At 36.7% G+C, this 14,165-nt stretch overlaps 1 long non-coding RNA gene across 1 annotated transcript in view; it reads left to right on the top strand.

The window, feature by feature from the left end:
* The window catches only part of LOC134759971 (uncharacterized), a 70,780-nt gene extending 57,023 nt beyond the window's left edge, over positions 1 to 13,757 (top strand). The window contains exon 3 of the long non-coding RNA XR_010136873.1: positions 13,486 to 13,757. This is a non-coding gene — a long non-coding RNA (uncharacterized LOC134759971). The remainder of the gene's footprint in view (positions 1 to 13,485) is intronic.
* The last annotated feature ends 408 nt before the right edge of the window (positions 13,758 to 14,165 follow it).

Raw genomic sequence — 14,165 nt, forward strand, 5'->3', positions numbered from 1 at the left:
CACAAGCATTAATCCTGGTGTTAAGAATATTTTAAGCACATATCTTCAATATTATTCATCCAGGACTGAAGTAAGTCCTGATGTAGGAAATGAGTGAGTTTCACAGCTTTCTGAGCCCTCCTCAACCCACGAAGCCCAGCTGGCCCCTCCTCTCAGTCTCCTCTCTAAACAGAACACCCCAACTGCTGATGGGAACTGGGCAGCAGTCGTTCTGGCTACTTCCTGCTGGTTAGGGGTGAAGAAGGGGCCCTGCAGTTGTGGTGTCCTCCAGAGGGGAAATTTTTAGGCCAGTCGAGGGACCAGCGGGTCTATCCAGGGGTCCTTGGTAGAAGCCATGGGTTGAGCTCATTTGAGGTTCTATTTGTAAGACCATTTGTAGTTTGATGGCCTCGATCCTGGAGGAAACAAATTTGACAAGGAGGTTAAAAATGCAAGGCCTAAAGGCAAGTAATAGTAGGATGGCTGTCACAGGAACTAGAAAGGGGAGGAGCCAAGGTATCCATTGGTTATACATATTCCAGGGTCCTGAGTGTTCAAGCTCCTTTTTCCTCTTTTAAATATTTAAAAATATCCTATAATTCTTTGTGAGTTTCAGGCCTTAAGGGATATTGCCTTTGATAAGGAAAAGTGGTGGGGTCTTTAAGCCTGATTTGAACTGGATGGGCATTCTTTGCCCTTTTGAATTGTCCTTCTAAGACCTAGACTTCAGAGTTGATTTCTTCTTCAGGTAGGGGACAACAAATGGGTAATTTGTGCCTCATATTCATGGAGATCATAGCCCCAGGTTTGGCTAATATGTCCCTTCCTAATAAAGGTGTGGGACTTTTGGGCATAACAAGAAAGGCATGTGAAAAGAGCAAGTCTCCTAATCGCAGCTGAGGAGGTGGGAGAAATACCTGGTTACAGGCTGTCCTAAGATTCCTCGGATAGTAACAGACTTTGAGGACAGTCATCCGGGGCAGGAGATTAAAACTGAGAAGGTCTCGCCAGTGTTCAGCAGGAAGTCCACTTCCTCGCCCTCAGTGGTCAAACTTACCAAGGGCTCTGTGAGGGTGAGAGCATGAGCTGGCGCTTGCGCCGAGCACCCTCAGTCCTACTGCTGAATCATCTGGTTGGGTGCTTCTGGCCCAGAGGGCCTTCATCCTCTGGGGCAGTGCACCCTCCGGTGATTGCCTTGGCATATTGGACATGGGCGAGCGGGCGGTTTGTTTCTGGTTGGACAGTCTTTCTTAAAGTGTCCTTGCAAACTGCACTGATGACAAGCCCTATTAGGCAATTGGCTTGCTCCTCTTTTGTTTCCCTCTGAGCCACCAAGGTCTGCCTGTCTGAGGGCTGTGACTAAGGCTGCAGCCTTTCTCTTATCTCACTTTTCCCTTTTGGCCTGTTCCTCTTGGTCCCTGTTATAGAACACCGAGGTTGCAAGATTTAATAATGTCTCCAAATTTTGTTCTGGGCCTAAGGTAGACTTTTGGAGTTTTTCCTAATGTCAGCTGCTGATTGGGTGATAAATTTATCCTTTAAAATGAGTTGGCCTTCTATGGAATCTGGAGTTAGGGAGGTGTGCTTTCTTAGGGCCTCCCTTAGCCTTTCTAGAAAAGCGGAGGGGTTTTCCTCTGTTCCCTGTGTAATTGTGGATAGCATTGAGTAGTTCATAGGCTTTTTCCTAGTCTTCCTCAACCCTTCTAAAATGCAATTTAGCAAATGCCTGCTGCTCCAATCTCCATAATCTGAGTCAGTATCCCAGTCAGGGTCTACACTGGGGACTGCCTGTTGCCCTTTGGGGAATTCTTCCCTCTCCTCCAGGGCCATTCGATTGTTTACCTGGCTAAGGTACCACAGATCCTTAGATTGCTGGGCTGCTGCTCAAGCTGCTTCTTTTTCAGTAGGACTTAAGGTCTGATCAAGAAGTAACGTGGTATCTCTCCACGTTAGATCAAAGGACTGCCCCAATCCTTGCAGGACATCTATATAGTTATCAGGATCATCAGAGAATTTCCTTAAATCTGCCTTTATTTGTTTTAAATCTGAGAGTGAAAAGGGGGCATGCACGTGAATGGGCCCAAATTTTCCTCCTACTGCTTGTAAGGGACATAGTTTGGGTGCCTGGTTCGCAGAGCTTATGTTCTCTTTCCGGGGTGCCTTTAATACTTCAGTTGGGCTGGATGGAGTAGAATCAGTGGGGGAGGAGAGTGGGGCTAAGGGAAGAGGCCCTGGGTGTGGAGGTAATTGTGGGCCTCTGTCATTTGGGCAAAGCTTGCAGGCTTGGCATAGGGTAGTATTGTCACGAAGGGCAAAGAAAGCCTGTACATAAGGGACTTCACTCCATTTACCTTCCTGTTTACAGAAAAGATCTAGTTGTAGAAGAGTGTTATAATTAATACTTTCCTCAGGGGGCTAAGTTTCTCCATTTTGTAAGGAATACTGTGGCCAGGCAGTGGTACAGAAGAAAATCAGCTGCTTCTTTTTTAAGGTTTCAGGGTCGAATTTGTCCCAGTAATTCAGGATACATCTTAAGGGAGTGTCCAGTTTTGAAGATGTGGTGCCCAGCTGGAATTTTGAACACAGGAATGCCCGCACCCCTGGTTAGTCCTGGGACTCGTCTTCCCTTAGAGTGTCCTCTAAGGTCAGGTCCAATTGTGCTCACAGCTCATGGCTGCTTTTCCTGAACTCTCCATCTACCAGATTTAACCATGCTTACTAGCAAGATGGAAACTTCCCTTGCCCCTGCTGTGCACCCACTGACCACTAAATAGGGCACAAGGACAGACGGATTTATTGTGGTCCTTCTGCCAATGTGTCCTACCTGTTCCAGGCTGGCAAGGCCTGGGTTGGGGGCACCACTGATGCTTACATGGTAAGGCCCAATTTATGTGGGCCTGGCCATAAAACTGTCCTTCAAGGAGAAATCTCTGAATTAGTGACAGGAGGCTTAGTAAGCTTAAAGGGGGTGGTGGATGTCCTCTAGGCCAGGGCCGAGAGAACAGCTGCTGTACTTTAGCCTTCTGTCCCCACTTGCCATCAAATGAGTAAGCACCCCTCTCAAGGCAGTACCAGTATCCTGTGTCCCAACTGACTATATTTTCTTCCCTCCAATACCAATTATTGAATGGTTGAAACAACAACTCAACAGCTCTAAGACCCGTGCCTATGCACCACAGATTGTACTTGAGGGGCCCCAAGGAAGGGGAAAGTTTATCTGGGGAGCAATTGAGGAAATGCCCTAAGGCTTCTACTATTCACATGAAAATTACAGACTTGTCTTTAAATTGTCCTGATGTGGGGGACCATACACTATATTGGGGATATATAGTGGCCCTTCAAAATAGCCATCAAATGGTTACACCTGCCTAAACCCTAGAGGGCACCATGAATAGGGATCTTCTGGGTCCCACCCCAAGAATTTAAGACTTCTAAATAGGGAATCTTGATCCTGCCTAGTGGAAATAACCTTGCTTGCAAGATGAGGAAAGAAGTCTAGTCGGTGGACATTAGGACCCAGGAGGCAGGAGTCAGAAGATGTTGCCATCTCATGCTCAGCAACCAGTGCAGGGGGAGCCTCTGCTGGGGCCATGGTCTCAACCAGGATATCTGGGAGACTAAGACCTCCACCGAGCACTCCCGGGTGCAATTCGGGACCACCACGGAAAGCAAAAGAGTTGGAACTGGTTCCAGGCCAACCAATGCTCCCAACTTCAAAGGGTTGGAGGGTTGTTAGAGAGCCCTTTTCCAGACAGCCTGACACCTGTGTCTTTTAGTCCAGCGGCTGTGCTAATTGCTTTTAAGTGGCCAACAGGAGCCTGGGTTAACCTCTGAATTCTAAGGAAGGACAGAACAGAATAGCAAGCGAAAGAGGTCCAATCATACTCACCATGTGACGATCTAGATGCCTTTCCTGGAGACTCTTGGCTGGCTCACCAAAATGTAATGCCTAAGGTTCTTGCCTAGCCACACCAAAGAATTGGTGTGGCAGGTAACCTTGGCAAGTGATAGAGACACGGACCAATAGAGAGAAAAAGTTGTAGGCTTTATTGAGCAGAGTGAAAGTACAAAGCTTTCACAGTGTGGAAGGGGTCCCAAACAGGTAGCCACTGTGGGTTTTTAGTGATTGCCTTTTATACTCCTTAAGGCGGGAAATACTTGTGGCAGGAAGATGTCACCAGAGTGAGGAAGGTAGTAAATTATTTTGTGACATGTCTTAGATTTTGAGGAAAATCAGAATTGCAGCTTAGGTTTTATCTACTTTATGACCTTGCAGTGGCATGGCAAAGAAGACAGGATCTCAGAGGACTTTACAAAGTATGTTTACAACGAACTGGAATTGGGAGTATAGGTAAGGTCTGCTGGTCACAGAAAAACAGGCAGTTAACATTCCTTTTCGTTTCAGGGGAGGGGAAAAGGAGACAGGGAGAGAGGGAGAGAGGACTCAGGGAAACTTATAGCAAAATTTTCGCTGTTTGTAGCTTTCTTGGGGAAGAAAATGCATGCACAAATCCTAGTGTTAAGAATATTTTAAGCATATATCTTCAATATTATTCATCCAGGAATGAAGTAAGTCCTGATATAGGAAATTGAGTGAGTTTCACAGATTTCTGAGCCCCTACTCTACCCAGGAAGCCCAGCTGGCCCCTCCTTTCAGTGAGACCTTAATCTTAAGAACCCTTAGAAGTAAATATTCTTCAGGCTAAAGACTGTAAACCAAGACCTTCAAATCAATACAATGTTGGCACAAAATTGAAAGATTCCATCTACAATAACAGAAAAAGAATGTTTTGAGATCTTACTATCCTTCTTTCTTCTTACTTTGTTACTTGTTACTTTATTTAAATGAACCTTAGCAATTGTCCTAAAAGGATTTTTCAAAATATTACTCCATTTATATCATTACCACATTCTTGACCCTCCTATCCTTTCTCACATTTAAATATATCATTTACCTGTTCGTTTCTCTGAATCTTTTTGATGATTAGATCTATCTGCTACAACTTAAGCTCCTAATAAACACCTAATTGATATTTCATTAAATATTACAGAGGAAATATTCCCTGGTTCATTTTATACTGGAATTATTCATCTGTATTAACTCCAGCCTTCAATCTTCTAAAAATCAGGCTTTCACCACAAATTACTAGGATGCCTCTGTAGAAACCATTTCACCCTGTGGGCATAAACTGAGTTCACCAGGGTGAACAATTGATATAGGAGCTATTCTCACCACAGTAGTCAGTGTGTTTGTTCTTTTCAAATATTCTCCAGCCTGCTTCTCAGGAATTATTCATTTCTATTAAAAGAATTCCACTAATCTCAAAGGATGGATAATTGGCTTATTCCTGATGTGATAAATTAGACAATATGTTCCTCACCAGAGTTTAGTTCTTAAGTGGAAAGCATACTTTCAATCGACTACTTTATGTACCTTGTCTTGTATTTATGATCCAGTTACTAGAACTTTCAATATATAAAAAATCCCTACCACTCCAGAGGACCATGTTTCCTTGGGAATTATACCTGGAAACATGAAAAATAAGGAAAGCACAGACAACTCAGGATTGCTTCCTAAAAGAGAATAGATTTTCTTCATGTGCACTTTTGGGCTGCTATTCCAACAACAAGTACGTAAGCAACAATAAAAATTGATCCAGATTTTATCATTAAATTTCACAGAAGTGAAAAACAACTATTGATTTTGCTCTAGGGGTCAAGCTTATATTCATTAACCAGGATCCAATCACAGCCCTGGATTTATTTTTGCTGAGGCAAGAAAGGTAATAGTTCATATTTTACGTTGCATCAATATAAATGTCACTGGTCAGGTGAAACAACGTACATATGAACTTAAAGAAAAGTCATCTGTCTTCCTATAATTAAGCTTAATTGATCATAGACATATTATGTTCTAAACTTAGCAATTTAGATATATATACTCATTATTTTAGAGGAATTAATAATGACTCTGCTTCTGATTATTTCTTTTATTTCATTTGGAAATGTATTCTTTCCAGAGTCTTAAGTGCCTGTATGTATCCATTTTACATTGGATTATTCCTGAGTTCATGCTACAATAATAAAAAACAACAAAAATATTCAGCACTTATTTTAGTCTATCTAAAACCAATAATATCTGTACAAATTTTGATAGTCAGACTGTCATTTTCTATTGATGTGTAATTTACATATAATAATATTTATCCTTTCAAGTAAAAATCAGTGTTTTTAGTGTATTCACAAAGATGTGCAGCTATTACCACTGAATAATTCCAGAATATTTTCTATTTGTATATTATTTACTATATCTTCTTTGGAGGAATATCTATTCAGATTCTTTGCCAATTATTAAATTTGGTTGTCTCTTTAATATGGAATTATGGATATTCTTTCTAACTTCTGGATAAAAGTAGCTTTTATAGATATGTGATTTCAAATATTTTCCCCATTCTGTCAATGCCTTTTTTCATTTTCTTTATAGTGTCAGCTGAAATACAGTTTTAATTTTAATATTGATTTTGTAATTTGTCTTTTCTCTTTTCCTTGATAATGAAGTCCAATTTATGTTTTTTTCCACTGGTGTTTTTGCTTTTATATCTAAGAAATTTTAGCCTAATCCAAGATCATAAATATTTTCTCAAATATTTTCTTCTAGGAGATTTTTTTTTAGTTTTAATTTTTATATTTAATTTTATGTTCCATTTTAGTTAATTTTTGTGTATAATGGAAAACAAAGATCTATCTTCATGATTTTGCATGTAGGCATCTAGTTTTATTCCAGAACCATTTGTTAAAAAGACTACTTTATGCTCATTGAATTAACTTGGCAGCCTTGTTGAAAATCAATTGACCATAAAATAATGGGTTAATTTATGGGCAATAAAATTCTATTTTATTGATTTATATTTCTATCTTTATGCCAGTACCACAGAGTCTTTCTTATATTAGCTTTATAATGGTAAACCCTCAAGGTTAGCCAGAGGTGGGAATTTAGGGCCTTATCAGGCCTTTCATCTAGGTTATATAATTTGTTGGAATCCAGTTGTTTATGATATTTCCTTGTATAGTTATTTCTGCAGTCAGTAATAATGATCATTCCTTTATTTTTGATTTTTTGCAATTTGTCTTTTCTCTTTTGCTTGGTATTTCTAGCTAAAGGTTTATCAATTAAATTGATCTTTTAAAAGAACTAACTGTTAATATTACTGATTTTCTTATTGCTTTTCTATTTAGAATTTCTTTAAATTCTGCTTAAATTATTAATATTTTCTTTATTTCCTGCTTGCTTTGGATTTGATTTGTCATCTTATTCTAGTTTTCTAAGGTGGAAAGTTCTGTTATGGATTTGATTTTTTTCTTTTTTAATATCTATATTTTCAGCTATAAATTTTTCCCCTAAGCATTGTTTTAGTTTCCTCCCATAAGTTTTAGCGTGTTATGCTTTCATTTTCCTTCATCTCAATGTACTTTATAATTTCTCTTCTGATTTCTTATTTGACTTGTTTAGTATTTAAAGTGTCTGGTTTATTTTCACATGTATTTAAATTTTCCATATTTCCTTTTGGGATTGATTTCTAATGCCATTAAACCAAGGTCAGTGAAATGAATTTTACAATTTCAACCATTTCAAAAAAGATTTCCTTATTTATTCTTAATTGGAAATAATTATACTTATGGGATAGAATGTCATGTTTTGATCTTTGTATACACTATAGAAAAATTTAATGAAGCTAATCAGCATATCCATTATCTCACCAACTTATTATAGTTTTATGGTAAGAACATTAAAAATCCATTATTTTAGCAATTTTAAAACATTAAATACATTATTATGAACTGTGGTCATGATGAAGTGCAATTGATCATGAAAACTTATTCCTGCCATCTAACTGAAACCTTGTACACTTTGATCAATATCTTCTCTTCCCATTCCCCCCGTCAAACCACCACAGCCTCTGGTAATAACTTTCTACTCTCTGCCTCTGTGAAATCGATGTCTTTAGATTCCACATGTAAGTGAGATCATACATTATTTTATCTCTCTGTGTCTCGCTTATTTCACTTGGCATAAAGTTGACCAGTTCTATGTTGTCACAAATGAAAATAACGTCATTTTTTAAAAAAAGCTGTGTAGTATTCCATTGTGTATATATACTGCATTTAAAAAGTTTATTTACCCATGGATAGGCACTTAGATTGCTCCATCCTTGGCCATTGTAAATAATGCTGCAAATAACATGAGTGGACAGATATATCTTTAATATAAAAATTTCAATTCTTTTGTATATATTCCAGACATGGAATTGTTGAACATATGGTAATTCTCTTTTTAGGTTTTTGAGGAAATTCCATACCATTTTCCAAAATGCTTGTACTAGTTAACATCCCCAACAGTGTACAAGGATTTCATTTACTTCAGGTACTCACCAACACTTGTTACATTTTGTCTTTTTTGTAACAGCCATTCAAAAGAGCTTGATAAAATATCTCATAGTGATTTGTATTTGCATTTATTTGATGATTAGAGAGGTTGAGCATTTTTTAACGTATCTGTTGACCGTTCATATGTCTTCTCTTGAGATACATCTGGCCAGGTTCTTTGCTAATTTTATAATCAGGATATTTGTTTTCTTGCTGTTGAATTATTTAGTTCTTTGTATATTTTAGATTTTTGTCCCTTATCAGAGATATATGGTTTGCTATTATGTTCTCTTAATCTGTGGGTTGTCTGTTCACTTTGTTCATTGTTTACTTTGAAGAAGCTTTTTAGTTTGATGCAATCAATTCTTAAAATTTATGGAGGCTTTTTTTTTGTTCTTTCCTGTAGAATGTTTCATATTTATTAGAGAAGGATGTATATTCTGCTGTGTTTTTTTGACATGTTCTATAGATATCTCTTAGGTCTAAGTAGTTTATCATGTTTTTTAAATCTTCTATTTGAGTATTGATATTCTGTCTTATTATAGCTATTATTTCAAGGTGAGCATTCAAATACCCAATTATTGTTATTGAAATATATGCTAATCCCTTCAATTCTGTCAATTTTGCTCTCTATGTTTTGGATCTCTGTTGTTAGATGCACATAGGTTTATAATTGGTACACCTCTTGATGGATTTACCCTTTTATCATTACAATTTTTCAATCTATATTAACAACTTTTGTCTTAAGATAGAAAACTATTATAGCCACTATAGCTCTATGTTGGTCATGCTTACATGGTATATCATTTTCCATTTTTTTGTTTTTAAACTATTTGTGTTTTTTTAAATTTTATTTTAGATTGAAGAGGTACATGTGCAGGTTTCTTATCTGGGTGTATTTCATGATGATGATGTCTGTGGTACAAATTATCCCATCACTCAAGTACTGTGTATAACACCTAATAGTTTTTCAATGGCTACCCCCATCCCTACCTCTGCCTACTAGTAGTCCCAAGTTTCTATCGTTGCCACCTTTATGTCCATGAATATGTAGTGTTTACTTCCCACTTGTAAGTGGGAACATATCATATTTGGTTTTCTGTTCCTGCATTAATTCTCTTAGGATAATGGCCTCCAGCTGCATCCATGTTGCTGCAAAAAGCATGATTGATTTCATTCTTTTTTTCTGACTGCTTACCCCATTGGCTGAGCCAGCAGAGAGCTTATGCCTGTAAATAAGGATCAAATTTATACCTGGCTATATTGCCTGCTCCCAGCTATTACCTATAAGCATCATCTTCTGGCTTGTAGGTCACACTGCACAGCCCAGTATAAAACATGCCAGAAGAATTGCCGAAACACTCTACCCAGCATTCCCTACAGTCACACTCTCTGGGGAAGGGGAAAGGGGAAAGAAAGAAAGCAATAATATTATAGAGAAAGAAAGAACAAAAAAATTACCTGCATGAAAATAATTACAAAAAAATACAAGTATCAGCGTCTCTACATGAGAAGGAACCAGTACAAAAATTCTGGCACCATGAAAAATCTTACTGTACTGACACTACCAAAGGATCACACTAGATATCCAGCAATGACCTCTAGCCAAAATGGAAACTCAGAAATGACAAATAATTTAAAGCATGGACAGCAAGGAAGCTCAGCAACATCCAAGACAGTGTTGAAAATCAACACAAGGAAACTTTTAAAGTAACCCAGAAAATGAAAGAAGAGATAAACATCTTAAAATGAAATCAACCAAAGCTTCTAAAATTGAAAAACTCATGTAAGGAATCTCAAAGTACAATTAAAAGCTTTGTCAATAGACAGGACCAAGCAGAAGAAATAATTTCAAAGCTTTAAGACCAGACTTTTTTTTAACTTTTATTTTAAGTCCAGAGGCACAGGTACACATTTGTTACATAGGTAAACTTGTTTCATGAGGGTTTGTTGTACAGATTATTTTATCACCCAAGTATTAAGCCTAGTACTGATTAGTTGTTTTGCTTGATCCTCTCCCTCCTTTCACCCTCCACTCTCCAAAAAGACCCCGGTGTGTGTTTTTCCCTCTATGTGAAGATCAGTGTTTTGAACCAATCCAGTCAGACAAAATAAATTAAGAAGAATTTTTAAAAATAAACAGTCTCCAAGAAATATGGGACTATGCAAAGTGAACAGACCTATGAATTATTGGAATTCCTGAGAGAAAAGGAGAAAAAGCAAACAACATGGAAAACATACTTGAGGGAATAATTCAAGAAAATTTTTCTAACCTTGCGAGGGAGGTAGACATACAGATATAAGAAATCCAGAGAATGCTTGAGAGATACTATATGAAACAGACATATCCAAGGCACATAGCCGCCAGACTGTCCAAAGTCAATGCTTAAGAGAAAATCTAAAAGGCAGCTCTTTGTGATTATGAATCTAATATATGCCTCTTATAGATAACATATAGTTGAATTACATTGCATTTTAAAATCCATTTTACTACTCTGTTTTTTAGTTGGTGTGTTTAGTTCATGTAACTTTTTGTATAAATTTGTGGGATTCAAGTGTTTTGTTACATGCATAGATTGTAAAGTGGTGAGGTCAGAGCTTTTAGGGTATCCATATCACCCGAATACTGTACACTGAACCCACTTAGTAATGTCTTATGCTCCACTCCCACACTCTCATTCCTCTGAGTCACCATTATCTAGCATTCCACAATCTACAGCCACATGTAACCATTATTTCGTTCCCACTTATAAGTAAGAACATGAGGTATTCATCTTTCTTTGTCTGACTTGTTTAATCTAAGACAATGGCCTACAGTTCTATTCATGTTGCTGCAAAATATGTGATTTCATTCTTTTTATGGCTGAATAGTATTCCAATGTGTATATATACCACCTTTTCTTTAACCTATTATCCATTGATGAACACCTAGGTTGATTCCATATCTTTGCTATTGTAAATAGTACAGCAATAAACACACCGGTATAGGAATCTATTTGATATGTTTTCTTTTCTTTTCTGTAGACACTCAGTCATGGGATTGCTAGATGAAATGGTACTTATATTTTTAATTCTTTGAGAAATCTTCATATTTTTATAGAGGTTGTACTAGTTTACATTCAGACCAACAGTGTATAAGCATTCTCTTTTCTTTGCATCCTTGCCAACATGTTATTTTTTGTTTTTCTAATAATAGCTATTCTGACTGCTGTAAGATTATATCTCACTGTGGTTTTAATTTGCATTTTTCTTATGATAAGTGATGTTGAGAATTTTTTCATATACCTGTTGATCATTTGTATATCTTCTTTTGAAAAACATATATTCATGACCTTTTCCCATTTTTAAAATAGTATTATTTGTTTTTGCTTTTTGTTGTTGTTGAGTTGTTCAAGTTCTTGTAAATTCTGGATATTAGTCCCCTATCAGATGCATAGTTTGCACATATTTTCTTCCATTCTGAAAGCAGCCTGTTCACCCTGTTGATTCTTTCTTTGGCTGTGCAGAAGCTTTTTAGTTTAGTTAAATCTAATTTGTCTATTTTTGTTTTTGCTGCCTGTACTATTGTGGTCCTAATCATAAGTTCTTTGCCTAGACCAGTGTCCAAAAGAAATTCCTTTGGTTTTTTTTCTAGTATTTTTATAGTATGAGGTCTTCCATTGAACTTAATCCATCTGAGTTGATTTTTCATAGATAGTGAGACATAGGTGTCCAATTGTGTTCTTCTGCATATTGCAAGCCAATTTTGCTAGCACCATTTATTGAAAAGGTTATCTTTTCCCTGATGAATGTTCTTGTTAATTTTTTCAAGATCAGAAGGCTGTAAATATGTGGCTTTATTTTTGAATTATCTATTCTGTTCCATTGATCTGTGTGTCTAATAGGAGTACCATGCTGTTTTGGATACTATTAATTTGGTAAGTCTGGTAGTGGGAAGTTTCCAGCTTTGTTTTTTGGTAGTGGAATGCCTCCAGCTTTGTTTTTTAATTTTGATTGCTCTGGCTCTTGGGCTTTTCTATGGTTCCATATGAATGTAGAATAGTTTTTTTTTTCTAATTGCATGGGAAATGACATATTTTCATAGAAATTGCATTGAATCTGTAGATTGAAATGGTCATTTTAATATTATTAATTCCTCTATGAGTATGGGATGTTTTTCCATTTGTTTGTGTCATCTACAGTTTATTTCAGCAGTTTGATAGTTTTTCTTGTAGAGCTGTTTCACCTCCTTTGTTAAATATATTCCTAAGTATTTGTTTTTGTAGCCATTGTAAATGGGATTGCTTTCTTGATTTAGTTTTCATCTGGATTGTTATTGGTGTATAGAAACACTACTGTTTTTTGTATGTTTATTTTGAATCCTTAAATTTACCTTATCAAGTCTAGGAGTTTTTCATAGGGTCTTCAGGATTTTATATGTATGGCTTCTGCATTCACAAATTCAACTAAGAGCTCATCAAAAATTAGGAAAAAAAACAATAAAATAGAGTGCAAATGAAAGATAACAACTATTTACCTAGTATTTACAATGTTGTAGGTATTATGAGTAATCTGAAGGTGATATTAGAAGACGTAACATATAAATTTAGTAAATCATGTGAAGAACCAAATGTATGAGTCAATAAATTATTTAATGTATTATTATTCAAATATATAAATTTTGCCACCATGTTAAATAATATACTCACTCATCTAAACTGATAATTTCATTAGTAATCCACAAGTCAGTTTATTTGCTGTAATTCTCAATAAAAGTGAAAGAGAGAGTAACTGATATATGCTGACAATCATTTAATATTTTTAGTTATAAGTTAAATAGTTTGAATTACAAAACCAGCTTACTCAAATAACTTGGTATGTAGCTAAACATACAACTGCCAATTGCTTATCTTTTTTTTTTTTTCTTTTTTGAGACAAAGTTTCACTCTGTTACCCAGGCTGGAGTTCTGTGGCTCCGTCAGGGCTCACTGCAGCTTTGACCTCTTGGACTCAAGGGAACCTCCCACCTCAGCCTCCTGAGTAGCTGGGACCACAGGCATGCACCACTAAGCCCAGTTAATTTTTGTCTGTTTGTTTCTGTAGAAATGGTGTTTCCTCTTGTTGCCCATGCTGGTCTCGAATTCCTGAGCTCAAGTGATGCATCTACCTTGGCCTCCTAAAGTGCTGGGATTACAGGCGTGAGCCACCATGCTCAGCCTGCTCATCATTATTTATATCAACTTTAGTCCTAAGGATTGTTCTTTTCCTTGTGTAGGATTTACTAAAAAGAGTCTTTTCTTTGGGATAAACTATTTTGTGACTTTTCTATAAAAACATAATGAGATTAGGATTATAGAATAGGACTCTTGTGTTGCGTAGCTTCTCAATGAAAGGAAATATTGAAGATAAAAGAACAAATTGCATATAAGATAAATTAAATAAAATACATTATGAACCACTGGAATTGATTAAGTAATATTTATGTTGTGTTTTCGATCTCATGACTTTCACCTGAATTTTCACAGAGCAACTCAGAGACAGTAATCTCATTATAATGGTATTAAAACACCACTCTTAAACACAAACCGTTTTGAAATCATACTTTACAATAACACTCAAGGTTAGCATTAGAAAAAGCATGGAAAAAATGATCCTTACTGGTACCTTAAAAAATCCTTTCTGCAAAAAAAGTAGCCGTGCTACCAACTAATAGATCTTTATTATCTTCAGGTTTTATTAGTTGGGGCTACAGTCATGGCAAGAATATAGATCTAAACACAAAG

Source organism: Pongo abelii, chromosome 15, assembly GCF_028885655.2.
Source record: "Pongo abelii isolate AG06213 chromosome 15, NHGRI_mPonAbe1-v2.0_pri, whole genome shotgun sequence".
Lineage (NCBI taxonomy): Eukaryota > Metazoa > Chordata > Mammalia > Primates > Hominidae > Pongo > Pongo abelii.